The sequence below is a fragment of the Canis aureus genome, chromosome 32 (assembly GCF_053574225.1).
Source record: "Canis aureus isolate CA01 chromosome 32, VMU_Caureus_v.1.0, whole genome shotgun sequence".
Classification (NCBI taxonomy): Eukaryota; Metazoa; Chordata; class Mammalia; order Carnivora; family Canidae; genus Canis; species Canis aureus.
In genome coordinates this window covers 20,464,524-20,492,069 of record NC_135642.1, presented here as the reverse complement: position 1 = coordinate 20,492,069, position 27,546 = coordinate 20,464,524, and the positions used below count along the sequence as shown (strand labels likewise).

Below are 27,546 nucleotides of genomic sequence, written 5' to 3'. Positions count from 1 at the left end.
ATGAGCTCCTGACTTTTCACCCCGTAAACTCCTGAGAAGTTCCTGTTTTACAAATATTTGTTGAAGAAAACAAATATTTGTGATTAATAGTTGAAAATTATTGCTCTCCCTCAAAGTGAACACTATTTGTAGCTTTATCAGTGATCACTTGAGTCAGAGGATAAATAATGCTTTTTAAAGGCATTATAGGCATATAAGGCATATAAATATAGTTTTTCTTTTGCATTTTATTTTATTGTAAAATATATTATTAGAAAACATCTGTGCCTATATTTTTCAAAACTAAGAAAAATGCCTTATCTATTTATCCTGTTTTAACTATTTCTTGGGATCTTCATCTTTGTGTAGACTGGAAGGAAGGGAGGTAAGAAATGAGAGACTGAGATCAAGATCAAGGTGGAAAAAAAAAAAAAAAAAACAAAAAAACACAGAGATCAAGATGAAGACCGTGGGAGAAGAATGTTAGGTGGCCTGAACTTTTCTGTGATTTCTTCTCAGCTGCCTTTGACTGTCTACTGGTGCATATTTTAACTCCTTTCTAAGGTTTCAACTTCTCTGCCCTCTGAAAAGAAGCACTGCCAATCATAGCCCCAGTGAACCAACAGATCAGAGGCCTCTGAGATGGAGGTAGTATGGTGTTAGGAAAGAGAAGAGCAATGCTGCGAAGCTTCTCAGAAAGACCATGCTTGTCTTGGGTCCATCAGATAAGTCAGCCATGTACAAAAGCTGGCTGGAGGCCTTCAATAGCCAAACCAATAAGCTTGTCTTAGCAAGGCCAGATGCCATTTGCAAAAGTTAAAATAGCAGGTGGGCAAGAACCAACCTAGCACCAACAGGTAAACTAGGTATGATTTGTTGAATAGTAAACAGTGAGTGGCATCAATTTTCAGGGCCACTGATGACTTGGTAACCATGAAGAAACTGTGTTATTTATCCTGGGAGCAGTACCTCAGGGCCTCACAAATAAAATATTCCTCTGGAATATATTTGCTGTGATTAACTGAAATACTGCAGGATAACCCAAGTTCAAATTTTCCTATAACTTTTTCCTTTAAATACTCAGCCTCTCCTAGAAAGTCTCAGTCTCAAGAAGCTCAAGTAGAATCACTTTATTTCTTCAGAAGCCAGCCCTTGAGAATTCACTGGCTTCTAATAAGAGTGGAGATAACACCTAGCAGCCAGTAAAGCCCCAAGGAAGTTTATCCCATCACCATTATCAATATTTTAGTGATCCTCAATATCCATAATAACATTGCCCCTCACCTCCATTTCTATTTCCACTACCTCCACTGAGGAACAAATAATCATTATATATCCTTTGGGGGGTTGCTAATACAGTTTCTGGAATCTTCTTGTGGACTAGGTTTTCTTTGGTTACTTTATCATCTTGAAAAATAAATAAGATGTGATCATACCCTGGCATTTTAACAAAGCCAAGGGCTAGAATACTGCTGCACCATTTTCTTTGATTTTAGTCTGAGCCTCTAATGTCAGAAAACCCTGTCACAGAAATAAAACATGCTCTCACTTACTGTGTACTACTTTGTACCTCAATTCCAGCATTTTTAATAACACAGAACATATTTTCTGCTCTTTTGGATGGTGCTCAAACATTCTGACTTGTAGATATGTCTAGATCAGCCCTCTTGCAGGAAATATCTTTCTAATCAGCCATCTTGTTCTGGGTTGAGATCAAGGAAGTATAAAAGCTATTAGTAGAAATAAAGTAAGGAATAACAGGCTGATCAAATATTCTCTTCCTTTTAAACAAGAGCACTTGAGAAACTAAAGTCCAGTTCAAGTCACAGAGGATCAGTATCAGCCAACCTAAAGGCTTTTTAACATTAACAAAAGTCAAAACACTAGAATTAAATTTGCCTTATTCCAAAGACTGACTCCATTTTCCTTCACCCACAGTTGAGCATAACAAGACAGAATTTTTTTTGTTTATTTGCTTTTCCATTTCCTGTATTATTTTTCTGGTGCATGATATATGCTAATCTATTCCCATCTCCCTCCCCACCCCCTGCACCCTTACCCCTAACTACCTTCTTAAGGTCAGGCTTTCACCAAACCATGATTACAGAACAGGTCTTTTTAAAAGTAAATCAAAATAGAAAACTGAAGTATTAGCATAATCGCACCTAATAGTTATGCTGTTCTTGACGTGGGTCACTTTTGGCAATGTGAAAATTCTGATTGTTTTGAAGATGCTTGGTCTTGATAATGGAATCTATAGGGAAAAGAAAGAATATAAGACAACCTCATCAATTCTTACCTCTTTTAGCTCATTCAGTTCCATCCAGAGAGAAAAGCTGATGGAAGGAAATAACAGAATCCAGGCAAAAGGCTGAGGAAAGTATGCAAGATTCGTGAGGTAGAAGAAACTGAGAAATATAGATAGGAAAGTGAGAAGATTCCAGGTATCTAGAAGAGGGAAGGGAGACCATATAGGCAACCCCTAGAGATGGGAATGAAGGTCCATTACCTCAGAAAATTGTTGGAGGCAATGAGTAGAGACAATGAGTCTGTCAACCTTCCACACACAAAGTAGACTCTAGGTAAATGGGTATTCATGACGTGAAAGTGAAGTTAAGAGCTGTTTCTTGTCTAGACTCTTCAGAAAAGTTGAATTTATTTGGTCTTGTTTTTGCAATGGAGTACACTATCCTGGTTTCTCATGCTAAGAGGTTACATAGGAACTGAAAGGAAAATAAAATAAGTCTAGAAAGACTAGTGACTGCATCTGTGTTAAAAATCCAAAAGCAAACAATTTTGTTTCAGCTTACTAAACACACATCTTGCCACACAGCCTGCATATTTGGGTTGACCAAGTCTGTTTGGTGAAAACATTGGTCAAACTAATTACTTAATAGACAATTCACTTTCAAGAGCCAGTTTGGAATCCTTATATTCACAAAAGACACCGGGAGCCATCTTCCTTATAAACGAGAAAAAAGAAGATAACAAAAGAAATAAGGAAAGACAGAGTTTTTGCTCGGTTAGCACTGGAGGGGAAAACCGTCACTCCTGAATTCTTACAGCTGAGTCAGGTGAAAATGCCAAAGCTTTAGTTTTTCTTAAATAGTTATTTCAAAACAAATGTTCCAAGAGTAAGTGATTAGGGACTAGATATGAGGAAGAAATATTGTTATTATTATTACTTTACCTGGAATACCAAGTCAATCTAGCAGGATTTGATTGGCAATGTTTTCCAGCTTCCTGGTCAATGAAACCATTTTCCATTGCCCATTTTAATCCTAAAGCAGGATAATTAATCCAATTATGTCTTACAATCATAAGCTTCCACTTAACAACCGTCCTATAAATTAATGTTCTATGTCACAAAGTGAAACTCTTCCAAACAGAGAGAGGACAATAGTAAGAATAAAGCCATCCCCACAATTTGAAAAGGTAACTGTATGTGCCTTATTGATAGTTGGTCAGGGCCATCTTCATTCCATTTTGGTAAACAGAGATTTCCTGCTGTGTGCTGAGCTTTGTGCCCAATTCTATGAGGGACATCATGTCTTGCCCCCTTAAGGAACTCAAAATTATATGATAGGGAAGGCATCATGAAAAATAATCACAAATAGCTATAACTACTGTAATGATGTGAAAAACACTATTAAAATGACACCTAAAGATATATGTGAAAGACAATGTATTATTAAAGCAAGATAAGATGAGCCATCTTGTGTTCATATTCTTAGTGCTTGCTAATATGTCTATACATGTCTATGTACATAGATGAAAATATACATGAGTAATACTATCTGACTTGCTCTTTGACATGCAAGAAAATAAATTATTTTAATTGGTAACAAGGCTTTCCTTTAGACTCCTTTTCCATGCAGAGAAACGTTGGCTATAATGAACAAATTCATATGGTTTGGTTTTCCCAGTCATACTCCATATGTGACATATGGAGTGACATATCACCCTCATCCTCCGTCCTCTTTGTCTTCATTCATAAGGTCCCCTAAAGAGATAGATCGTGTGCCAAGTTGCATTATAATTTCAACCTCTGCCAACAGAGTTCTACCCATCTTGTTCTTAAGGAATGGATCCAACATGAAGCTACCTTGACCCACAGCAGTTGGTGCTTTGAGGACCTTACCAGAACTGACCCTGTATGGTTCAGGAAACGCTAAAATGCCAAGTTGTTTGACAGTAACCAAAGTAGAGAATAAGCAAGAGAACTCTCTGCCCCACAATAAAAAGTGAGAACACTTCTAATGATTATTTCTGACTTTCCCATTACATGCATTCCAGCATGCTCAGCACCTCAAATTCTCATTAAATTATAGTATGTTTCAGGACATGTATTCATTTAAAGAGCAAATGTATTTTTATTCAAGTTCCTGAGAGGTAGAGCCTGAGAGGGATTCTTGATCAGTTGATTTATTGGAGGAGTGCCCTCAAGGGAAGCAGAGTGAAAAAAGCCATATAGTGCAGAGCAACTAAGTGAAGGAAAAATAGGTTACTGGGTGAGATGGCTTTTGTTTGGCTGAGAGCAATTTTCTGGGGAAACAAGAAAAAGAAGCAGTAATATATTAGCATCTAGGGGATGGATTTCCTGAATCGTAAAGGGCATCTATGTAGGGTACCAGCAGCATCCTCTCCATGATACTGTTTCTAAAAGACTATCACTTTTAGGTAAGAGGTGCTTCATGCTTCATTTTGGGAAGCAGATGTCTTTAAAACCTGGTGGAGTTTGTTAAGCTATGATTCAAATATATAATGAATGATCTTGAAAAAAAATGGTCTATTAAAAACTTTGCTTGAAAATTAATTGGTTAGCATTATGTATCCCCCCAAAATCTAATATGGTCTATAGGTACTATTCAGTTAACAAATACTCAGCTTATCAGCATTTTATTTTATCTTTATTTTTTTTTAATTTTATTTATTTATGATAGTCACAGAGAGAGAGAGAGAGAGAGAGAGAGAGAGAGAGGCAGAGACATAGGCAGAGGGAGCCCAATGTGGGATTCGATCCCGGGTCTCCAGGATCGCGTCCTGGGCCAAAGGCAGGCGCTAAACCGCTGCGCCACGAAGGGATCCCTCAGCATTTTATATATAAAAATAGGATGTCCGATCATTTACAGAGGAAAGCATAGAGGCTTCTTAGAATTTCCTCACCAATGTGATATAGATACTACTTGATTATTGACTATCAATTATGGTAATAGTCTAAAATACTTTGTAAACGGTATATTGCTTTAATATTTAATATAGTATTATGGTGATGATGGTGATTAATGAATAAATAAATGATAGATAATTGGTTACGAGAGAGGAATAGAGAAGAAATGTTTATTTTATGCTTGTTATTTTTATGGTATATTATAATCACCTCATCTCAACAATTTGTTTTCTTTCGTTAGGTTAGACATAGTTAAGATAATCAGGGCTAGCTTTATTAAAAAAAAAAAGATAGATAGATAGATGATTGATAGATAGATAGATAGATAGATAGATAGATAGATATAGATGTACCTGTTTACTACCACACATTTCTGTCAAGTGGCAACGAAGGTTTTGGGAAAGGAAGGCTATGTGGACAAGCAATAGGATGGTTCTGTTTTAGGGTCTTGCAAAATTGTTTTTTCAGTCTTGAAATCCACCTCCTTTCCCCCAATTATACATTTGGGAAATGCCCGCACCTCTTTTACATCCCTATTCAAATGATACCTTCTCCAGGGCCTTCCCTGACCACCCTACTTAATATGCAACCTGTGCTACCCCAAAAACACTTACATATTCCTGGAACCCTAAGCTTACTCAATTTTTCTTACATTTGTCCCCTTCTAACATGCCATACTATTTACTTATTTATTATGTTCACAATTTATTGTCTCTCTTCTCCACTAGAATATAAGTTCCACGAACACTTGGATTTTAGCCTGTTTTATTCATGTATGTATCTTTTTCTGGGGCTCTGCTCATTTGTAAGTAACAGTGAGGATTCAGTGGTATCATAATGGTAAAGTACTTGTTAAACACTTACAGCTCTTTTTATACTCTTTTCTCAGGGTTGTCTTCCTCAGTGATAAAAGCAAGTAATGGCTTCCAGAAAACAAAGCATGCGGAGTGCTCAGACTTAAATCATCAAGACCAAGAAAGCATATTTGTTTTAAGGTTAAAGGTGGAACATTGGCAACTCCAGAATCGAAGCCACTCTTGTGGCAAGGTGCTCATGCATGTATGTACTTTCCTTTACTCTCTTTTTCTTTGTCTCTTGGCAAAAATCTTCTGCATTGATTTCATCTTCAGGCAGCAAAGAGGGTCCCAGGAACTTCAGACTTGTTTGTCCTTTAAAATTTAGTATCTTACAAAAAGAGACTCTGTTTTTCTCAGATCCCCAAAAAGTGGACCCTTTGGGGCCTATCTGTGTCAAACATCTAAGCTTGGATAAATCACTGTATCCAGAGGAATTGGCCAATCTGGGTAATTACTTACTGTTGATGTGGGAAAATCAGGGCTATGTGACTGTAACCTTGGCAATGGAAGGAGTACTGATTCTAAAAAAGAAAAGATGATGAACAAGCAAAAAAAAAAAAAAAACAACAACTAATTTCCCAGCGTAGGAACAGTATTTGGACTGTTATAGCACTCAATAAATGGACATTTGCATTATATTCTCATTTTTCTTGGTCACACCTCTCAGTTTATTAATATTTTCAGGGAGCTGTTTTATTTATCATCTACTTTAAAACATCTTCCTATTCATTAATTTTTGATATTATCTTTATAAATTCCTTACTTCTTTTCTTTTGATTTTCTTTTGTTGTTTTCTTTTTCAGATTTTCAGTTGAATCTAGTCCACTTATTTTCCATCATTTTTGTTTTTTAATAAGTATATGTATTGGTGGAATTCTATATGTTTTGATGCATTATGCATTCATTGTATTTCTAAATAGATTTATAGAAAATTTGGTTTCTTCTTTTGCTCACAGAGACTATTTGTTATGGAAATTTCTAAGAGAATAAACATTCTGGGCTATCTTTTTGTTCTCATTTCTAATTTAATTACATTTTGGTCAGAAAATGTGGACTCAGGGACGCTTGGCTGGCTCTGCAGTTGAGCATCTGCTTTCAGCTCAAAGCGTGATCCCAGGGTCCGGGATCGAGTTCTGCATTAGGTTTCTTGCCAGGAGCCTGCTTCTCCCTCTCCCTCTCCCTATGTCTCTGCCTCTTTCTTTTTGTGTCTCTCATGAATGAATGAATGAATGAATGAATAAATAAAAATAAATAAATAAATAAATAAATAAATAAAATTTTTTTAAAAAAGAAAATAAAACGTGGACTCAGAGATTTGATTTACCTAATGAACTACATAATCAATTTTTAAAAATATTCCAAGATGGGGAATCCTGGGTGGCTCAGCGGTTTAGCGCCTGCCTTCAGCCCAGGGCATGATCCTGGAGTCCTGGGATCGAGTCCCACATCAGGCTTCCTGCATGGAGCTTGCTTCTCCCTCTGCCTGTGTCTCTGCCTCTCTCTCTCTCTCTGTGTGTCTCTCATGAATAAATAAATTAAATCTTTAAAAAATAAAATAAAATATTCTAAGAATATTTGAATAATCTATTATTCTGTTTCATATCATTCATACTATCCATCATTGTTTATATTTTTCATTTTCACCTACTTTCAATAAATTTATTTTTTCCATGTGGTTGATCCATCAGTTTCTGAAAAGAATACATTAAAATCTACTATGAAGATTGAGTTTCTATACATTTCTTTGTGTCTCCAATTATTCTTTTCAATATATATTATGTGGTTATATTGTTTATACATAAATACTTACAGTATCTTCTTTGTTATACTTAATGATCTCTTAAAATTCTACTTTGTCTGATATTAACCTCATCATTTTTTTTAAAGTAGGCTCTATGCTTGGCTGGGATTGAACTCACTACACCCTGGATTGAGACCTGACCTGAAATCAAGAGTTATATACTTAATTGCTTGAGCCAACCAGGGACTCCTAAGATTATCATTTTTGCTTTAAGTTGTCATTTACTTAGTTCAACTTGATTTATTTTTCAATATCCTTTATTTTTAAAACTTTTGGAACTACATTTGGAGTCAGTTACTAAGGCAAAATAAGTTTGGCATAGGGCACAATGGTAACAGACACCTCAGTACAGATATCCAGTCTTATTGTAAGGAGATACAGTTCTCTCCACTTCCTTTCTCTTCCTTAGTCACTGACCAGCCATAGCTATAAGCTAGCATTTGTTTTGGAGCTTTTAACTTATTTTGACAATGGTGGAGAGTAGGAGAGATAAGAGTGGGCTTAGCCTGAGTAGGTGATGAAAACAGAGATGTCTTGTTGGGGGGAGGTTAGTGGGAGAAGTTATGCAGCTGTTAAAGGTAGTAGGCAACACCTTGGAAAAACTGTGGTCTCAAGAAGTGAGAGGAACAAGAGTGCCTCCTTTACAGTGGCCTCTGAGCCAAACCCTGCACATGTTCTCAATCATCTGCTCAAATACTGTGGGCTCCAGTTCTGAGAAGAAGTGCCAGAATGTGGCCATGAGATAGGTGCAGACCCAGAATAAGCCAGAATATCTCCCTACAACAACTACAAACAACTCCCTCATCCCTTTGGCCCCAGAGATGGAGCATGCTGGCCGGTGCACTAACAGTTTATGACATGTTTTACAACTACAAGAACTAGCATTTTAATATCAAAATGAGGCATAGGGGTGGAGATGGCGGGAAGGGTCAGTTGCACTCCTCACCACTGCACTCTGGTCTGGTGAATGTCTCCAGAAAGAGCTCCTAAGGATTTTCAGGCACATGGTGGGAATAAAAAGCAGACTGACCACTTTCATTTGGCTTTACTATTTTTAAAAATTCTCTACAGAAAATGCACCCTCCTATTTCCTGCATCCAGAGCAGACAGCTTCCACAGCCCCCTATTCCCTTCCCTTGGGAAGCCACTGCTGGGTTCTCACAGAGATCTCAGAAACTCATAAGGCGGGTATCCCATATAACTCCACCAGCCTCTTTCACCAAAAACTCCTCCCGCAGATTTGCTAATTTTGTCTGCTATTTGAGGAAAGCTGAGAAATCTCAGGTCTTCCTGCCTGCAGGAGATTCCAGAGAGGGGTGGGTATTGTTCCCTTAGATAGAAGTTTGAGCAGGATTAGTCAAAAAGAGTTCAGCAAAGAAGGCTTTGATCAAGGTCGATCAAGGTCAACAGAGTCCAAATGAGGCTGTCTCTCAATAATCATAGTATTTTCTTGATTGATATCAAAAAGAGGGAATTGGACACAGTGATTTTTGACTTTGATGTATCATATTGACTTGGATGAATTGGAAATTTCATTGGGAACCAGCAGACCTGGATTCAGACCCTAGCATTACCAATGACTTTATTATCTTAAGTAAATTATTAATTTATTATCTCAGACTCCTCTAAGATGAGTTGATAATATCTGACCTCTTTCCCAAAGGGCTGTTCTATAACAATATGAAGGCAACTGAAGAGGAGACAGGCAGTGTGACAACAAGAGCTGGGGAGAAACTTTCCTGCCTCTTACTCACTGAAAAAAAGACTAGGCTTCTGGGCCTCCTATTCCCAAAGTAAACAAATAACCTCTTACTAAAAGGTATATTCCATATACTCCTATAGGTATACTCATTGTATATTATATTACGGTATTATATACTTATTGTCTATTATCATATAGACATGGATTTATTGATCTTTATTTTCTTTGTGCTAAATGGCATTTTCATCCAACATGGGCCTAATACTGCAATTATTGTTATTTATTTTTGCTGAAGTAAAACATACATACAGAAAAGTACATAAATCATAAGGATATAGGTAATTTGTCAAAAATTAAACATATCCATGTAACCAGTACCAGATCAAGAAACAGAGCACAAGCATCACCCTAGAAGTCCCCCACATGCCTCCTTCCAGTTACTATCAACCTTTCCTCCCAAAAGTAACCACCACCCTAAGTAACATAGACATATATTAGTTTTCCTGGTAGCTCTTTAACAGAATAGACAGGCTACTTCATTGTAGTTGCTAATAGTGCTCTCATCTTTGCTATGTGATCTTTTGATGATTTAATAAAGGGGGAGAAGTAGGAAGAGAACAAGCAAAACACAGAAGATAGGACTGGAAATTATCTATTCTATAAAATATTGTTGGTTAAGACCAGTGTGTCATTTCCAGCAGGCACATGATCTTATAATATTTCAGAGAAAGGAAACTTAATGACGTTGGAACTACTGTGTTTCTTTTGTCTCAGATAAATTGCAAAATACCATTTATAGAAAAATTTTTAAAAGAAGGAAAACATTTCTCTGTGGCTTAACTTGGTACGTGTCCATACTTGGAGAGAGTTAGAGATGTACAGTATAATATTGTCATCTTAGTTTTTTTCAAGTCCCCATTAGCACAATATTCCCAAGAGGACAAACAAAATCCAAATGCCAGGTCTTACCCCAATCACTAATCTATTTCCTAAGTGATGAGGAGAGAGTTGGGGGCTGGAAATGGGGGAAGGGGAAGGACCTGAGACTATGTGCCAACTGCCTCAGGACAGGAAACCAAGTTCCCTCTCCTTCCCCCCCATATCAAATCCCCAACTACATTCCATTGTCTGACTGGGCTGGCCACAGCTGTGGCTGTTTCCAAAATGAAGATGGAATCTAGCCACACTTGGATTTAGTATTCTCTAGAACTGCTGTTCCTCTGGGCATTATTTTTAGAAGTATCACATTGCAGAGGGGCCCAATTTTTCTAACTGGCTTTGGAAAAAAATTGCAATCCATTTCCCCCCTAAATAGAAAAGATTAGTGTAAAAGGCTTCTGTTCCTATTTTCCCTTTGGAATATCCTTATCCCAATGGAAAAAGAAAACATGATTGCTTGACCCAGATATCTCCCTAAAATAACACTGTTGGGTTTTTTTTTGTAAAGCAGATAAAGTATATATCATAATAGCACAACACAGCTGTGTATTTGAGCTTAAGGGTTTATGAAGTCAAAGACTGTATGATGAGTTCTCAGTACAGTTCTATTTGACTTAGAGCGACCAACATTTTCTAAGAGTTTATGGTGTAGCAGGCAGTGTTAGATACAGATGACAAAATGATAAGACTTTATCCCTATCTACAAAAAGTTCACAGATCAGTGACAACAACAAACACAAAACCAATAATTAACATATAACAATGAATGTTATAATGAAAGTACTATGTACAATGTTTTGCAGAAGAAGAAATTAACCATCATAGAATGAGCAGCCAGGGAAGAAGTCATAGAGGAGGTATCACAACAGAACTGGCCAACAAAGACAAGGTCCAGACATGCCAGGGAGAAGGAATAATGCAAAGGCAAAGAGGAGTGACATAGCCCAGTGTCTTCAGAAACTGAAAGGAAATGAAAATCACCTAATCACCAACTGCAAAGGATGACAGTTGGTGAGACTACAGCAGAGGATTGGGGTCATATCATGAAAGGACTTCATTCTCCAAAGATTTTTAAGAAAGGACCAATATGGTTAAATTTGCAGTGTAAGGATTGACTTTGGCAGAGAAGGGGCTCCATCAGAAGAGGATGAAAATAGAAGCAAGAAGATCAATTAATAAATAATGTTAATCCCAGGCTTAAAATATGCCAGGCCTTTAATATCACACACACTCTCATTCTTACCCTGGCCTGTTTCCTTATTCACCCCCTCGCTTCTATTTCTAGCGTTGCCTTTCTTTCTCCCTACGTCTATAGACCTTACTCACATTTTATGTAATATTATAGGGATTCTAGGAAAATTGTGAAATATCCCATATCATCCCACAGAATATACCCAAGATCCAAAAGCAACTTGAAGAAAAAAGAAAGGGATTAATATGACCCATTTAAATAACATGTCATGTTACTTTTTCCCATTATTTCAAGTATATTGGAGAAGATACCTGTTAAAAGATTTGTCTGGTAGTCTCTCTGTTGGCTCTGCTTAAATGATGGCAGACTTGGCAGCAGAGCCAATATGGTTTCACTTCTATAACAAACTGCAAAGAAGAAAGTTTCTCATTACTAGTGACCTGCTGGTAATGCTTACCTGCCCCCAAGAGTTTGCTGGACTTCAGCCTTTGGCCAACCATCTCTAACCTGTTACTAGTGTTTTCATGGGCTGTTTTCTTTGAAAACAGAGAAGTGACTTCTTTGCACACTTTTGTGTGAACTAGCTGGCTTCTTTGTGTCCTTCTTTTCTGGAAGGCATGGTTTTACAGGGGGAAAATGAGGAGACTATCTATAGTAGTGGAAACTGCTCTATTTCTGGACATACAGATGAACCATAGTCTGACCATTTAGGGCGAAAAAGACTTTAAAGAACAAGAAGACTGACAAAGGATCCCCAAATGGACAGATACCAATGACTCTGGTGGGGAGAAATGACTTGCACTTCCAACATATGGTGTCTCACACTTAGGGAATGTATTTGAATCTTAGGAGAGGGAAACATGAGGAATTTGGGGGGAAATACCCTAAATTCTTGAAATTTTTCTTTCAGTCAAAATGTTCATTAATTTAGAAAATTTAAATGTAATATAAGAAGAGTATAGAATATTTATATTTGTGAAAAGGGAACAAATCTTTTTGTTTTTTTCTTTTCTTTCTTTTTCTTTTTAAAGACTGAGAAACACTGCTCTAACTTGCCTCTCTAACTTATAATGAATGGAAACAAGCATGGAAGAGTTGTCAGCCAGAAGAGAATAAAAGCTCAAATTCAGTAACTGATGCAATAGTTTAATAGATTTATTTCCTTTAGTATGACTCAGTTTTCCCTCTATAGCTGAGGGGAAGTAACCCTTCCAAAAGGAAATGAATGCATTATTTAAAATAACCAAATTATGGAAATAGCCCAGGAGTCCATTGACTGATGAATGGATAAAGAAGATGTGAGGTATGTATGTATGTATGTTTATATAAGGAATATTATTCAGCCATGAAAAAGAATGAGATCTTGCCATTTGCAACAACATGATTGCAGCTACAGAGTATTATGCTAAGCAAAATAAGTCAGTTGTAGAAAGACAAATATCACATCATTTCACTCATATATGGATTTGAAGAAACAAAACAAACAAGCAAAGGGAAAAAAGAGAGAGAGAAGCAATCCCCAAAACAGACTTTTAACTACAGAGAACAAACAGGGTTACCAAAGGGGAAGAGTGGGAGGGATGGGTGAAATAGGTGATGGGGATTAAGGAGTGCACTTGTGATGAGGACTAGGTATGGTATGGAAGTGTTGAATCACTATATTGTACACCAGAAACAAATATTGCACTGATTGTTTAACTGGAATTTGAATAAAAACTTTAAAAAATGAAAATAAAAGAGTCAGAATGGCATGCCTTTAAAATTTGAATATACTAGGAAATATATGTAAAGCCTATTCGTAATGAGCTGTCAATGAAATAAAATGTTTTAATTTTAAAACATTTGTTTTACTTGAAACAATAAAAACAAGAAAAACGTGTACATTTCCCAAGTAAATTTTGACTTTTCTCTTTTAAGCAAAAATAAAACTTACTTGCAGCATAAAGATAAGTTTAAAATTGAGAATTATGTTAATCAATACATAAGGGATTATGGGGGCTTTTAGAAAAAGTTTTAAATATTTCATTATGGCATAATGAAAATATTAACTTAAAAAAATTTGGGTTCAAAATCCAAAATTTCCACTGCTGGTCAAGATGAAGTAAGCCAACTACAATCTATCTCTCCCAGTGATCACGGACCACTTGAACAATACCATCAACCTACTTGACACTGGAAGGAAAATCTAACATCAGAACATATGCTTTTTTCAAGTATTCCTGGAAATTAATGATGATAGGTCATATCCTGGGCCATAATGCAAATCATAACAAACTTAGAATAATTGAAAAATAATTTGTTCTCTGATCAAAAGGAATTAAATCAGAAATAAATAGCTTTCTGGAAAATCCCAATTGTTTGAAAATTAAAAGCATACTTCTAAATAATCTATGGGTCAAAGAGGAAGACTCAAGGGAATTGAAAATTATTTTTAACTGATTGAAAATGAAGACACACATATCAAAATTTATAGGGTGTAACTACAGTAGTGCTTAGAAGAAAATTTATAGCATTAAATGCTTATGTTTGAAAATAAAAAGGATCTCAAATCAGTAATCTAAGTTTTAATATTAAAATACTAGAAAAAAGCAAATTAAACTCAAAGCAAGCAAAAAAGTAAATGATAAATATGATAAATATAAGCATAAATCAGCAAAATTGATTAATTAAAAAGTGGAGGAAATCCAGGTAACAAAAAGTCTATTATTTGAAAAAGTCAATAAAATTGATAAACCTCTACCTAGATTAATCAAGAAAAATAGAAGACTATCGACCTTGTAGACATTAAAAGGATAATAAGAGAATCCTACAAACAACTCAATGCCCACAAATTCTACAAGTTAGATGAATCAGACTAATTCTTTAAGGAGATGAACTGCGAAATTTCACACAAAAAGAAAAAAAGTTAAATTTTCCTATATCTATAAAGGAATTGAATTTTACTTATAAACTTTCCCCAAATGGAAAATTCTAGGCCCAGATAGTTCCATTGGTCATTTCTACCAAATATTTAAGAAAGAGGGATACAAACCTACCCAAGAGGAGGGAACACTTCATAATTCATTTTAGGAGGCTGGTTTTACTTTGTTACCAAAATGAGAGAGACATAATAAAAAAACAATGGAGCTACATACCCCACAAATAGAGATGCAAAAATCTTCAACAAAATATTAGCAATATCTCAGATATATTCAATATACCAGTTATATTTGATCAAAAAATATATCAAATAAAACAATACATAAATAGAATAATATAATACAACTGAGTGGAGTCTATCCTAGGAATGTAAGGCTTGTCCAACATTAGAAAATAAAATTAGAAAACTGTATTTTGCCATTTCAATAAAGAAGAAAAATCTCACAGATGCAAAAAACAAAAAAACATTTGATAAAGTTCAAATTCCATTCATTACTTACATATAAACTCAACAAACTACAAATAGAAGGGAACTTCCCTAATCTCATAATGGGTAACACGTATAAACATGCACATGCATATGCACATATGACTTAAGGCTAATATCATACTTAATGGTAAAGGTTTAAATTCTTTCCCCCTAATATTAGGAACAAGGAAAGGATGTCTGCTCTCACGCTTCCATCCAACATTATACTGGAACTCCTGGCCTACTCAAGTGGGCAAGAAAAAAAAAAGCATACATACTGGAAAGGAAGAAACAAAACCTGTTTATTCACAGATGATGTGGTTGTCTATGTAGAAAATCCTAAGGAACCTAAAACAAAACAAAACTCACTTAGTGAGTTTAGCAAATTCATAGCATATGAGGTCAATATACAAAATAAGTCACATTTCTAAATACTAATAATGAAACTTGGAAATAAAATTTTAAAAACTAGTCACAAGTGTATGGATATATCTGCCAAATAGAGGATGCTCAATAGATATTTGTTGAATAAATGTGCAATTTGTATTTCAAATGCATTCTACTTTTGGCTTTTAATAAGTTCACATTTCAAAATATGTTCTTCTCGGTAGTGTTAACGTGGTCTGATATCCTCAAAAGTATAACAATTACTCATGGATAGTAGCAGCTGAGAATAAGCTAGATAGCTAGAAGTAGCCAGACTGGCTTAAAGCATGTTTAATAATCCACTCCAAGAATGCTAGAATTCCCTTTAGTTGTGGTATTTAAATGGGCATTGATTCTTCTTGGTAGGTAAGCTTCTAGTAGAGTATTAGTTTCTTGTAACTCTGTTTTAAGCAATATACTCTCTACATTTGAGTTGATTACCATATATCAGAAGAATTAAAAATTATATTTGCATATTCTTAGTAATCTTAATTACACTGAATTTATTAATCTTTTGACAAATGAGGAGCAAGAATTCTCAAGATTAACATTGCTGATAACAGGAGATCAGGTCTCTAAATGTTAGCAGTATACATCCATTCCAACTCTCATTTTAGAATGTGAAACCAGTTCTAGTCAGCACTACATCTTTAGTAAAGTGAACACATATTTATTAGTTACTTATTATTAATTTTACTTTTTTACATTATTATATTCATAGTGTTGCAGTTCTTTTGAATACTTGTAGTACATACTCCATTTTAGCAGGTGAAACAGGGAAGATTTGGCAGTCTTAAGGTCTGTTTTTGAGCACCAAGAGAGACACCTTGCTTATTTTATTTTATTTTATTTTATTTTATTTTATTTTATTTTATTTTATTTATTTTAGTGTATTTATTTTTTAGAGAGAAAGTGGGGAGGGGCAAAGGGAGAGGGAGAGAAAGAGATGCTTACGCAGGCTCCATGCCGATCAGAGCCCAGTGCAGGGCTCAATCTCACAACCTTGAGATAATGACCTGAGTCAAAATCAAGAGTCAGATGCTTAACCAACTGAGCCACCCAGGTGCCCCAACATTGCTCATTTTAAAGTACTCAGTAATAAAACTATTTGTATCCATCTTTTCAAGCAGATAAATGGGGTTTAAGTCTATAAAAGAAAAAAAATGAAATAAGAGCTTTTAAAAAGTCTAAATATATCAGCAGCTCATCTCCTAACATTTATGTGTAAAAATTATTGTTGGAACAAAATTTCTTATATATTAACACAACTATTCAGCCAATAGCCTACAATAGAAGAATGTTTGCACCATATGCCTAAATTTGAATAAAACATAGTATGCCATTTCTTTCACTGATTGGAAAACTTCAACTAGAAATAAGGGAAATAGCCAAAGACTCCACTTTGAAATCACCAATAGAAAAACCTTAATTACTTAGAAATTTATGAGGTTTGATTCCTTTCTTTATTAAACATGAAATATTAAAAAAAATAAAAAATAAACATGAAATATTGGGACATCTGAGTGGTTCAGGGTTGAGCATCTGCCTTTGGCTCTAGGTGTGATCCCGGTGTCCTGGGATCGAGTCCCACATCTGGCTCCCCGCAGGGAGCCAGCTTCTCCCTCTGCCTGGTTTCTGCCTCTTTCTGTGTGTCTCTCATGAATCAATAAATATTTTTTTAAAAACATGAAATATTTTATGTGGTTGCTTCTGTTTGCATAATTTTAGAATGGCTTTAAGTTTACACTGTCATTGTTCCACAGAATAAAACTGCTGTTATGGTGGTAAATTATTTGGAGGCATTTGTTTTTTGTTTATTTTATTTAAATTCAATTTGCCAATATATTGTTTGAAAGCATTTGAACATTGGAGAGGTAGATTAATGTGGTCAATGAACTTGAGTTTTTTTAAATTAGAAAGACCTAAGTTTAAACCCAAGTTCTCTTACTTATTTACTATGTGACTTTCACCAAATTACTAACCTATGAGCTTTGTTTGGTTGCTTTATGTCATCTTAAAATGAGACTAATTAATAATCTTAGGATGCTGAGAAAATTAAGAGATTGCATATAAAATCCCTGGTGCATGATTTCTCATTAGATGGCAGTTTTTATTGTTATTATGTAGTTTGTTTTTAAATAATTATATAAGCCCATGCATTTTAGATAGTCCATGTATTGTACATAATTTTTGTTCTTGGATTTCTTTTGCCTGGTAAGCCTCATGTTTTAGGGAAGAATCAGATCAGATATTCCTTTAACTAATTTTCAGAAAACCAGTGATGAATGTCTATAGCAGACACAGCTGGTTGTCTACTCAAGTGGCTTCAAACTCTTTTATTACTTTGACCTACACTAAGAAATTCATCTTAGATCATGACTGAGTATACACTCACATAACTGAAATATAAGTTTCACAAACCATGTTAACACCTATTAAATATAATGAGGTTACCATTTATTTTGTTTCATTTTATTTAATTTTGTAAAATGCTGATTATACTTCACTAAATTGATTTCATGATCCTCTAATGGGTTGCAACCTGCAGTTTGAAAAATATTAACCCAATAATCATCCCCTTCCTCCTTCCCTCTTTGTTTAAATAAAATGTGACTTTATTCAGATATGTACTACCTCAAGGAAATCAATCTAGTTTAAAGGCAAATACTGGTTGAGCTGCCCTTGTCAACAATTAGTTTGGGGTGAGTATGTGGTACTGTCCTAACCAATATAAGGAGAGATGATCTCTCTGGTTTCTTTTCTTATAAAAGTACTAGTTTGATCCATGAGGATTTCATTTTCATGACCTAATTACCTCCCAGAGGCCCCACTTCCTAATACCATGACACTGAGGACTAGGATTTCAACACATGAATTTGGGGAAGGGGACAGAAACATTTAATCCATTGCACTTGAAAAGAAGATCTTAATACAGGTAGACTGAAAAAGCAGCACCTCTATATTCAAATTCACTGCCTCTAATTATCGTGAAGAGCACAGAGTAATGTATAGAACTGTGGAATCACCATATTGTACACCTGAAATTAATATAATACTATATGATAACTATACTGGAATTAAAATTAAAAGCTTAATAAAAAAAGTTTCACTGACCCTAAAAGACTCTGATTGGTTATCATTTAATTACAATCAATTGTTCACCAACCCTTATCAAAATCTTTTATATAGAATAATATATAATGATATGCCTTGCTTTCTAGGAAACTGAAATTTGAAATACCAAGTATTTCTTATTATTACTAATAGATGGATGTAATAAGGTGATTTTCAGCAATGTGCAAGCCAACTTCAATGAGCAATATGCTACTATTTTTAATGCGCACATTATATTTAAAGGCCTAATGTTGACAATCTTGGGGGAGAAAAGCAATGATGGCAAACTTTCAGCTTTTCATTTTCTTTCTTTCTTTCTTTCTTTCTTTCTTTCTTTCTTTCTTTCTTTCTTTCTTTCTTTCTTTCTTTCTTTTTTTCTTTCTTCCTTTCTTCTTTTCTTCCTTCTTTTATGTAGGCTTCACACTCAGCATGGAGACCCTGAGATCAAGAACTGAGCTGAGATCAAGAGTTAGATGCTCAACCAACAGAGCTACCCAGGCACCCCTCCAGTTTTCTCATATATGGCAAAAGTGTCAAGTATGGCTACTTTCATATTACAACAGAATCAGTGACTAGACGATGAAAAATATTCAGCCAACTACCTGATTGCCTAATATAAAGGTTATGTGGTACCCAGTTTAAATATTTTCTATAGCTGCTTCAAGGGATGTTAACTGGGTTTGTTGTTGTAGCTGCATTCAACTGGTAATTAATTTGAGCTAGAGAGTTCAAGATGGTCTCTCTACTTATCTGGGGCTTTGGGCTATTGACTGGGGTACTTCACTTATTCCCTAGGTGGCCTTTCTTTTCACATAGTGCCTCAAAGGATCTGCCACAATTCCAGAAGGATAGCTTGGATTTCTGGAGATACCATGTTCCAGCTTTAAATATCTCTGTACATTGATTACATCTGAGAAGTAAAATCAATTTACTTTTGGAGTAGCTTCTTAACTCCTATTGTTAAAATAAATTGAGGTGTCCAGACTTAGACTTGGAAAACGTTTTTAACTTTACAAAAGTATTTTCCAAAAGTAACAAAGGCTTCTATTTTTTAAATACAAAAAACATGTTTTCAGGGAAATATGTCTTGGAAAGAAAAAAAGGATTTTTTTCCCCTTAAGATTATAAAACATTAGTCCACTTGATTCAGTCTGTATTTTTTTTTTCCTTTTTGCCTTCCTTCCTTCTAGACAAAGTGCTTTAAAATCAGAACTCATTATGTATTAAAGTATTAAAAGTTTCTCTAGGGTTTCCTAAAGTGTTTGTGAAATATTTACTTGGGAAATTAGAAGAGAAAAATAGGTTATAATAATGAACGTTTAATAGTTTATCACTGTGGAAAAAATTGGCTAAAATAAGTGATAAAAAGAAAATTAGGTAAACTTCTTCAAGAACAAAAGAAATCTAGAATTGTTTTTATTCCATTATATTTATAATCTATTAGACTTAAAAAACTCTGAAGATAACAAAAATATTTATTTCTCAGATTCAGGGTAGTTATAAAATTCCAAAATGTATAATCAGTTAAAAAAGTAAAAGGAGTCATCAAATTGGAAAATTTGTTTCAGTAATTTAGATTCCATCTGCAGCATTGCCAAGGATATATATATTTTAAAAGGAATCATTGCCCTTGATAATAAGGTTGTAAACATTGTTACTAATGTTCAGGAATAAATAAGATAAATATTGTTTTGTAAGTATTTGAATTGTTTTTTCAATTCCCAGCAGAAAACCAGATGCAATCAACACTTTCATATGGATAATCAAACATAAAGTATTTCTATGCTAATAAATAATTTGCTTCCATAAAAATTTAACCAGAATTTCATTCATGTTCCTTTCTGCTTCAGAAATTAAGTTGTTCATTAAATGTTTGTGGATGCTATGATTATACCATATTTCACTATCATGAATGTTTATAATGCACTCAATAACAAAATATATATTACCTCTAAGTTTAACTTGTATTCGTTTTTAAAAGTACCACTTTTAAAGTTCTTTATGATGAGTCTAGAGAGGAAAGTAAAAAATGTAGACATCATATCCTCCTATAAACTCACAGAGCATACAAAACTGTCTCTATAAAGTATTCTCTACTACTTTTATTCTCAACTTGACCAGCTAGAAAAATATTTTCAACATTATAAGTAGTCTCAAGGCAAAGATAAAAAGCCCAAGGTGCCAAAAATAAAACATAGTCTCAAGGTTGTGATTAATCAGAGGCTATAAGACCCTTTAAGATTTTAGAATGATGTCAAGCAATGCCTCATAGGGCCTGTGGGCTCAGAACACTATGAGCATTTTCCACAGCACCCTGAGTCTCAACCCATGGTAGAAGGAACCTGTCTAGAAGAGATTTATAGAAGTGACTTTTGTCTAATGATGTAGACTAATTTGCTATGGAAGGATCATAAAGTTTTTAAGAAAATTATATTGATGAAGATACTACTGTCCAGCTAAAGGAGACAGAGGCAGTTCAAAACGAAAAAGCAATCTCTTGGCTCCAGCTCTCTATGGCTCTTTTCTTCATAAGTCTCTTTTTCTTAAACCCTTCCTCTACAAACAAAAAGATTGCTGTATCCATTATCTATTGCTATGCAAATGGGCCATCCCAAAACTTAATGGCTGAAACAATTATTTTTAAATTTCCTGTTTCTGTGGATTGACTGGTGGTTCTTCTGCTCTAAAATGGTGACAGCCAGCTGGAATCATTCATGTGGCTGCATTCAGATGGTAGTTAAGCTGAGTTAGAAGGTTCAAGGAGACTTCTCCCATGTGCCTGGGGCCTTGATGCTATTCACTGGAGTATCTCAGTTCTTCCCTATGTGGCCTTTATTACCCTGTGGTTTCTCTAGGGACTCTCCAAATGTTCCTTCTCTCCAACAGGATAGCCTAGAATTCTAACATGATGACTTAGGAAACCAAGAACATGAAAGTAGAAACTCTCAGGCCTCACTTTCACCACACTTTATAGGTCAAAGTAAGTTACCAGGCCAGCCCAGATTGAAGAGGAAGGAAAATGGACTTCACCCCTTGTAGGGAGGAATGGTATGCTTGTAAAGGAAGCAAGAAATTGTTTGGGGACCATCTTTAAAGACTCTATCATAGTCCACCCTTTGGCCACAAACTTGCCCAACCCATATGCAAAAATATGCTCACTTTGTACCCTAAAATATCATTCCATTATGACATAGGTTTAAATTCATTAGCTTATTGTCTAAATCAAGATAAAAATCCTCAAGGTATTGCTCCTCAGATGTAGCTGCTTGGAAGTGGCCTCTCAGTCCAGGTTTTCTAGGATAGAAAAACCACACAGACATTCCTAGTCAAAAGGCAGGGGGCAGGGAAACAAGAGCTAAAATAGTCAGAGCACCACCAAGGGCAAGGATAGTCCTTGATTGTGGTTCAGTTCATCCCTCTGATGGGGATTTCCTAATCCATCACTCACTTTGCTTCTTGGATCCTTTCTTCAGTCTGCTGTACCATTCAGTTATGCATGCTTCCTTTTCCATAAGAAATGCCAAGTGCTGGGTTGGAAATGTTTCCTTTAAATTCTTCTTTAAAATTAAACAGTTCCTTCTTTAGCTCATTTCTCTCTTCTTGTACATTACTGTCAGTAGTTATAAAAAGTTAATTGATGGGGCACTTGGGTGGCTTAGCCAGTTAAGCATCAGATTCTTGATTTTGGCTCAGGTTATGATTTCAGGGTCATGAGATCTAGCCCTGAAGTCAGGCTCTGTGCTCAGCATGGAGTCTGGTTGAGAGTCTCTCTCTCTCTCCCTGCCTCTGCCCCTCCCTCCAATTGTGCACTCTCTCTCTCTCTCACTCAAAGTAAATAAATAAAATCTTTTAAAAAAGTTAATTGATATTTTCACTACTCCGTGTGGAAATCTTAAGAGATCTGTAAGTTCATAAGGCTCATTTTCTATCTTCTGTTATGACAGACAAAAGTATTGCTAAGCATAGCATTTTTTCATGCATAGATCAAGTCCTACATCTTTTAGCATTTGATGATTTTTTTAACTGCTTTTTCACTCTCTACTGTTCATTTGCTATTCTTCAAGCCTTTGCTAACAACCTCCTAACCACCTGCTTTTTTCTCTAGCTCCTTTAGCAAATCACCACAAACTTAATAGGCTTAAGCAATACAAATTTAATATTATATAGCCTTGTAGACTAGAAGTCCAACACAGATCTCATAGAAAAAAATCAAGATGTTGGCTGAACTGTATTCCTTTCTGGAGGCTCCAAGAGGGAATCTGTTCCCTTGCCTTTTCCAGCTTCTGGAGGCCAACTGTGTTTCTTGCCTTGTGGTTCCCTTCAACCATCTGCAAAGCCAGCAACAGAGGGCTAGCCCTCATTTTGTATCATACTGACTTTCTCTTATGTATCACTTTTCTACTTTAAGGGTCCTTATATTAGGCCCACCTGGATAATCTGAGGTACTCTACCCATTTCAAGATCCCTAATCACATCTGCAAAATCCTTCTTACCACAGGAGGCAGCATGTTCATAAATTCTGGGGATTAGGATGTGGACATATTTGCGGGGGAGGGGTGTTATTCTGCGTACCACATTACCTTTTCAACCTCAACGAATAGTAGTTTTGTCATTCTTCCAATCTGCACCTTCTACCTCATCCTAAAGCCAATACCACGTGTGTCAGCTTTTTGTTATAGTACCCCATTCCAGATACCAATTTTGGTATCTAATACTAAATAACAAACCATCCTAAAATGTAGTGTTTTGAAATGATTCATTATCTTTCACAACTCTAATTAACTGCTCAGGTTTTTTGGTCCCATGTGTGCTAGGATCACTTCTACAGCTGCATTCAGCTGACTTCACTTAGCCACCAGATGTGGCAAGGGCATGACTGGCTCTCTGCCGTTGAGGCAGACTGAGGAAGCTGACAGCTGGAGGCTGCTGACCTCCTTCCTTGCAGCTGGGCAACAAGTCCTTTCTTGAAGATGAATCTGGGCAACATTATCTCTTTGCTTACCACAATCCACCCCTTGCTCACGTAGGTCTATTTCTCCATATATATTTAGGGAGTTGCTCCTACAGGATTGAAGGGGACACTTTTCCTGAAGGAAAAATGGAGGTTTAATGGAAAAAATTCCAATTCCCACTGCTGCAGTCCAACTGCTGGACACAATCAATACTCATCATCTCCCCCTCTGCCATTAATTCTAGATTTCCCTTAATGTCCACTACCACCTAGGCTGCCTTGGTAGCTTCACTGATGCTGCAGCTCAACTGCGTTCTCTGAGAAGCCTGAATTTCTGCTATCATGCAATTTTCAGGGTGAGGTTGCTATACCTATTCATTATAGTCACAATTTTTAGTTCTATTATGTGGGCTCCACACTTATTCCTTCCTGCCCTGATTGTGTAGCAGGATCTCTATCTCCTCCTGATGATCAGAGTCCATTGTCCTTGGGAAGATGGTGAGTCCTTTACTCGCCTGCTGGTCTCTGGACACAAGGAACCCAGAGTACCAAGAAAGTATCTGAAGCTTCTATTTCAATGTGATTTTTGCTATATTTCTTGACAAAAGTGTGTCCCTTTAGGGACCAAGACCTCTCACTGTGCAGACTTCAGAATTGTGAAGCACAATGTACCCTAAAGCTCATCAGAGGTAATTGTAGGGGTGAGGGGGTGAGGGGCACTTCTGTTTCCACCTTTTGGTTCCTACACCCATATTTTTTGTATTGGGGAACAGTGCCATATAAAAAGCTGATCCAGTGCATATAATGCGTTTTTGAGTATGGCATCCTTACAGACTATTTTCTTGGAACTGATGTTCAGCTCTATCTTTAGCCAGTTGTTCCAATGCTCTGTCAGTCTGGAAATTTCTGGGTGGTGAGATATGTGATATTATTGGTGGATCCTGTGGATAGGGTCCACTCTTATACTTCCTTTTCTGTAAAACAGCCTCCCTGGTTTGATGTGATATTATATGGAGTCCCATGCCAGTGAATCTAACATTAGATAAGCATTCAGATCGTGGTACTGGTTGAGGTTCTGTGGGCAGCAAAAGCAAACTCATACCTGCATTATGTGTTTAGTTCTGTGACAAGGAACTTCTGGCCTCTCCAGGATGGAAAGGGCTGAATGTAGACAACTTGACATTTGATCTCGAGGAATGTTACATTGGAAATTCAGTCTTATTCTCTATTGCTGGTAGGTTGGGCCATTCAGCAGCAACAGGAGCTAAATTAGCCTTGATCAGAGGAAATTCATGCTGTTGAACCCATGGTTAGTTTTCATCCTTTACACAGCAGACATTGCATTCATGTGCTTGCTGTCCCAGCACCTGATGGGTAATGGGCTAAGTAAGGAAGGAAGGATGATGTCAACTGGGCAATTTGTTCAGTCTTCTTTATTGTTAGTGCCTTTTCAGTAGTGGATGCTCACTGGTGGGTGTTACACATAATTTCCTTTATTATTATTATTATTTTAAAGATTTTATTTATTCATGAGACACACAGAGAGAGCGAGAGCGAGAGCAAGAGAGAGAGAGAAGCAGATACATAGAGAGAGGGAGAAGCAGGCTTCCTGCAAGGAGCCCAATGTGGGACCCAATAGCAGGACCCTGGGACCATGCCCTGAACCAAAGGCAGACACTCAACTACTGAGCCACCCCTTTCTTACAAGGAATAATGACTAATATTAGCATGATCATCAATAAATAACTTCCCTTCAAGGTTTTTTTTTTTTTTTTTTTAGCAAAATGTTAGCATGTAGCTCCTGGTTTCAAGTACAACTCTCAACTAAGGTTGGACTTTATTGGATCTTACAATTTTCTTTTTTTTTTTTTTAATTGGAGTTTAACTTGCCAACATATAGCATATTACCCAGTGCTCATCCCATCAAGTGCCCCCCTCAGAGTCTGTCACCAAGTCACCCCAACCCCCCACCCACCTCCCTTTCCACTACCCCTTGTTTGTTTCCCAGAGTTACGTGTCTCTCATGTTCTGTCACCCTCACTGCTATTTTCACTCATTTTCTCTCCTTTCCCCTTTATTTCCTTTCACTATTTTTTATATTCCCCAAATGAATGAGACCATATAATGTTTGTCCTTCTCTGACTTATTTCACTCAGCATAATACCCTCCAGTTCCATCCATGTCGAAGCAAATGGTGGGTATTTGTCACTTCTAATGGCTGAGTAATATTCCATTGTATACATAGACCACATCGAAAGATGAATGGATAAGGATCTTACAATTTTCTATTCTTATGCTGTATTTTATATGCTCTTAAAACGAATTTTTATTTCAGCAATCATTTTTTAATCTGTAGGATCTCTTTTTGTATTGTTATACTATCACAAACTATACAATATTATCTCCTTTTTAAGAGATATTTAGTGGTTTTTTTCTTTTGTTATTAGGTTGTCTGGTTCCTTTAAATTTCCCCTTCCTTGTTAATTGAGCCCCTTTTTTTAAGCTTTCACCAAGTGTCTAGTGATACCTGGCTCATATTTATGGGTGTTGATTTTTTGGCTAGTGGTCTTCATTAAAAGCTCATTAAGTGTTTTAGCCAAACTTCACAAGAGTATTTTGTTAGTATTTGGAGCCAAAATTTTGGTATAAATATTGCCTCCAATAACATGGAAGACAGAAAATGTACCTAATGGCACTCATGGCATTGGGTGAGATTTTAAGGCAGAATTTTGAAAAAATAAGCTGGTTGCTATTAGCTGCAATGGATAAAGTACTTAGTCAAAGAAAAAGACAAGTTCAAAAATAAGGAGGTGTAAGCAAATAGAATAGAAACAGAATACAGAGCTTAAGTGGGCAGAGCTGGAAAATGAAATGTTTTTCACCAACTCAAATGTGTGATAGTTAAATGTAGCCTTAGGACAAAGACCAAATCCAGGATATTGCTATTACTGTGGCCTCAAGAAAAAGACCTAATAAAGAGTATAACAATACACTCATTTTTTTTTAAAGACCTCTGAAGGGATGAAAGGGGATGCCTTTCCCTTAAAATAAAGAGCTACCTGATAGATTAAGGGATTGATTAATTAAGACTAGTAAAAAGGGGGCAGCCCCGGTGGCTCAGCGGTTTAGTGCCTCCTTCAGCCCAGGGCCTGATCCTGCAGACCTGGGATCGAGTCCCACATCGGGCTCCCTGCATGGAGCCTGCTTCTGTCTCTGCCTGTGTCTCTGCCTCTCTCTCAATCTCTGTCTCTCATGAATAAATAAAATCTTTAAAAAAAAAAAAAGACTAATAAGAAGATTGATATGCTCAAGATGTACATGTCTATAAACTAAGTCATGAATACTTGGAATATCTTGGGCTGAACTAGTTAATGACAGTTTCTGCTTGTCTTCCAGATCTTTACTCCCATGGTGACTCCTATATTTGGGTGAACCCTAATTCCTCTATTAAACCTCTTTATTCATGTAATACTTGTAATGAATCTACTTTCCTCACCAAATCTAGACTAAAACATGTGGCTGCCCTAGAAAAGAGAGCCTAAGGCAAAAACTTAATATATTACTTTATAAGAAGGGGCAATCCCCATGCCAGTGAAAGTGAAGAAAGAAAGGCTAGCAAAGATGAGAAGCAAATGCAAATTGTTACTGTATAGCACTTGGTTTCTGTTTCATCAAAAGCCATGAAGACACATTGCCACTCAGCAAGTATTTCTCGGCAGGAGGGTGAAAAACTATGCCTCAAAGCAGTCTGTCAGAAGAAAAGAGAGAAATCGATCTGACAGCTTCTTCTAATTCATTGATCCAAGTTTTCCAAATGGTTAACTTCACTGCTTTTTCACATGTATCACCTAGCCCTTCTGACAGTCACTTGGGAAAACCTTGTGGCATGGTACTTCCTAGAATGTAGAAGTGTTGGGATAGGCCTGGGATTCTGAGCATATGGCTAGTTGACCTCAGGCAGAGGAATCGCACAGCCTGCTGATAGTCCATTACTATCTATGCAGGATGGCAGCTATGGCAAAGTGAG

At 36.2% G+C, this 27,546-nt stretch overlaps 2 long non-coding RNA genes across 2 annotated transcripts in view; one reads left to right on the top strand and one right to left on the bottom strand.

Annotated features, from left to right (window-relative positions):
- The window catches only part of LOC144303191 (uncharacterized), a 191,499-nt gene extending 166,046 nt beyond the window's left edge, over positions 1-25,453 (bottom strand). Inside the window, exons 1-2 of the long non-coding RNA XR_013370246.1 lie at positions 24,622-25,453; positions 12,098-15,376 (exon numbers count right to left, since the gene is read on the bottom strand). This is a non-coding gene — a long non-coding RNA (uncharacterized LOC144303191). The remainder of the gene's footprint in view (positions 1-12,097; positions 15,377-24,621) is intronic.
- LOC144303183 (uncharacterized) lies at positions 4,066-6,605 on the top strand. Its single transcript, XR_013370239.1, has 2 exons — positions 4,066-4,223; positions 6,039-6,605. It is a non-coding gene; the product is annotated as an uncharacterized LOC144303183 (long non-coding RNA).
- Positions 25,454-27,546: the final 2,093 nt, after the last annotated feature.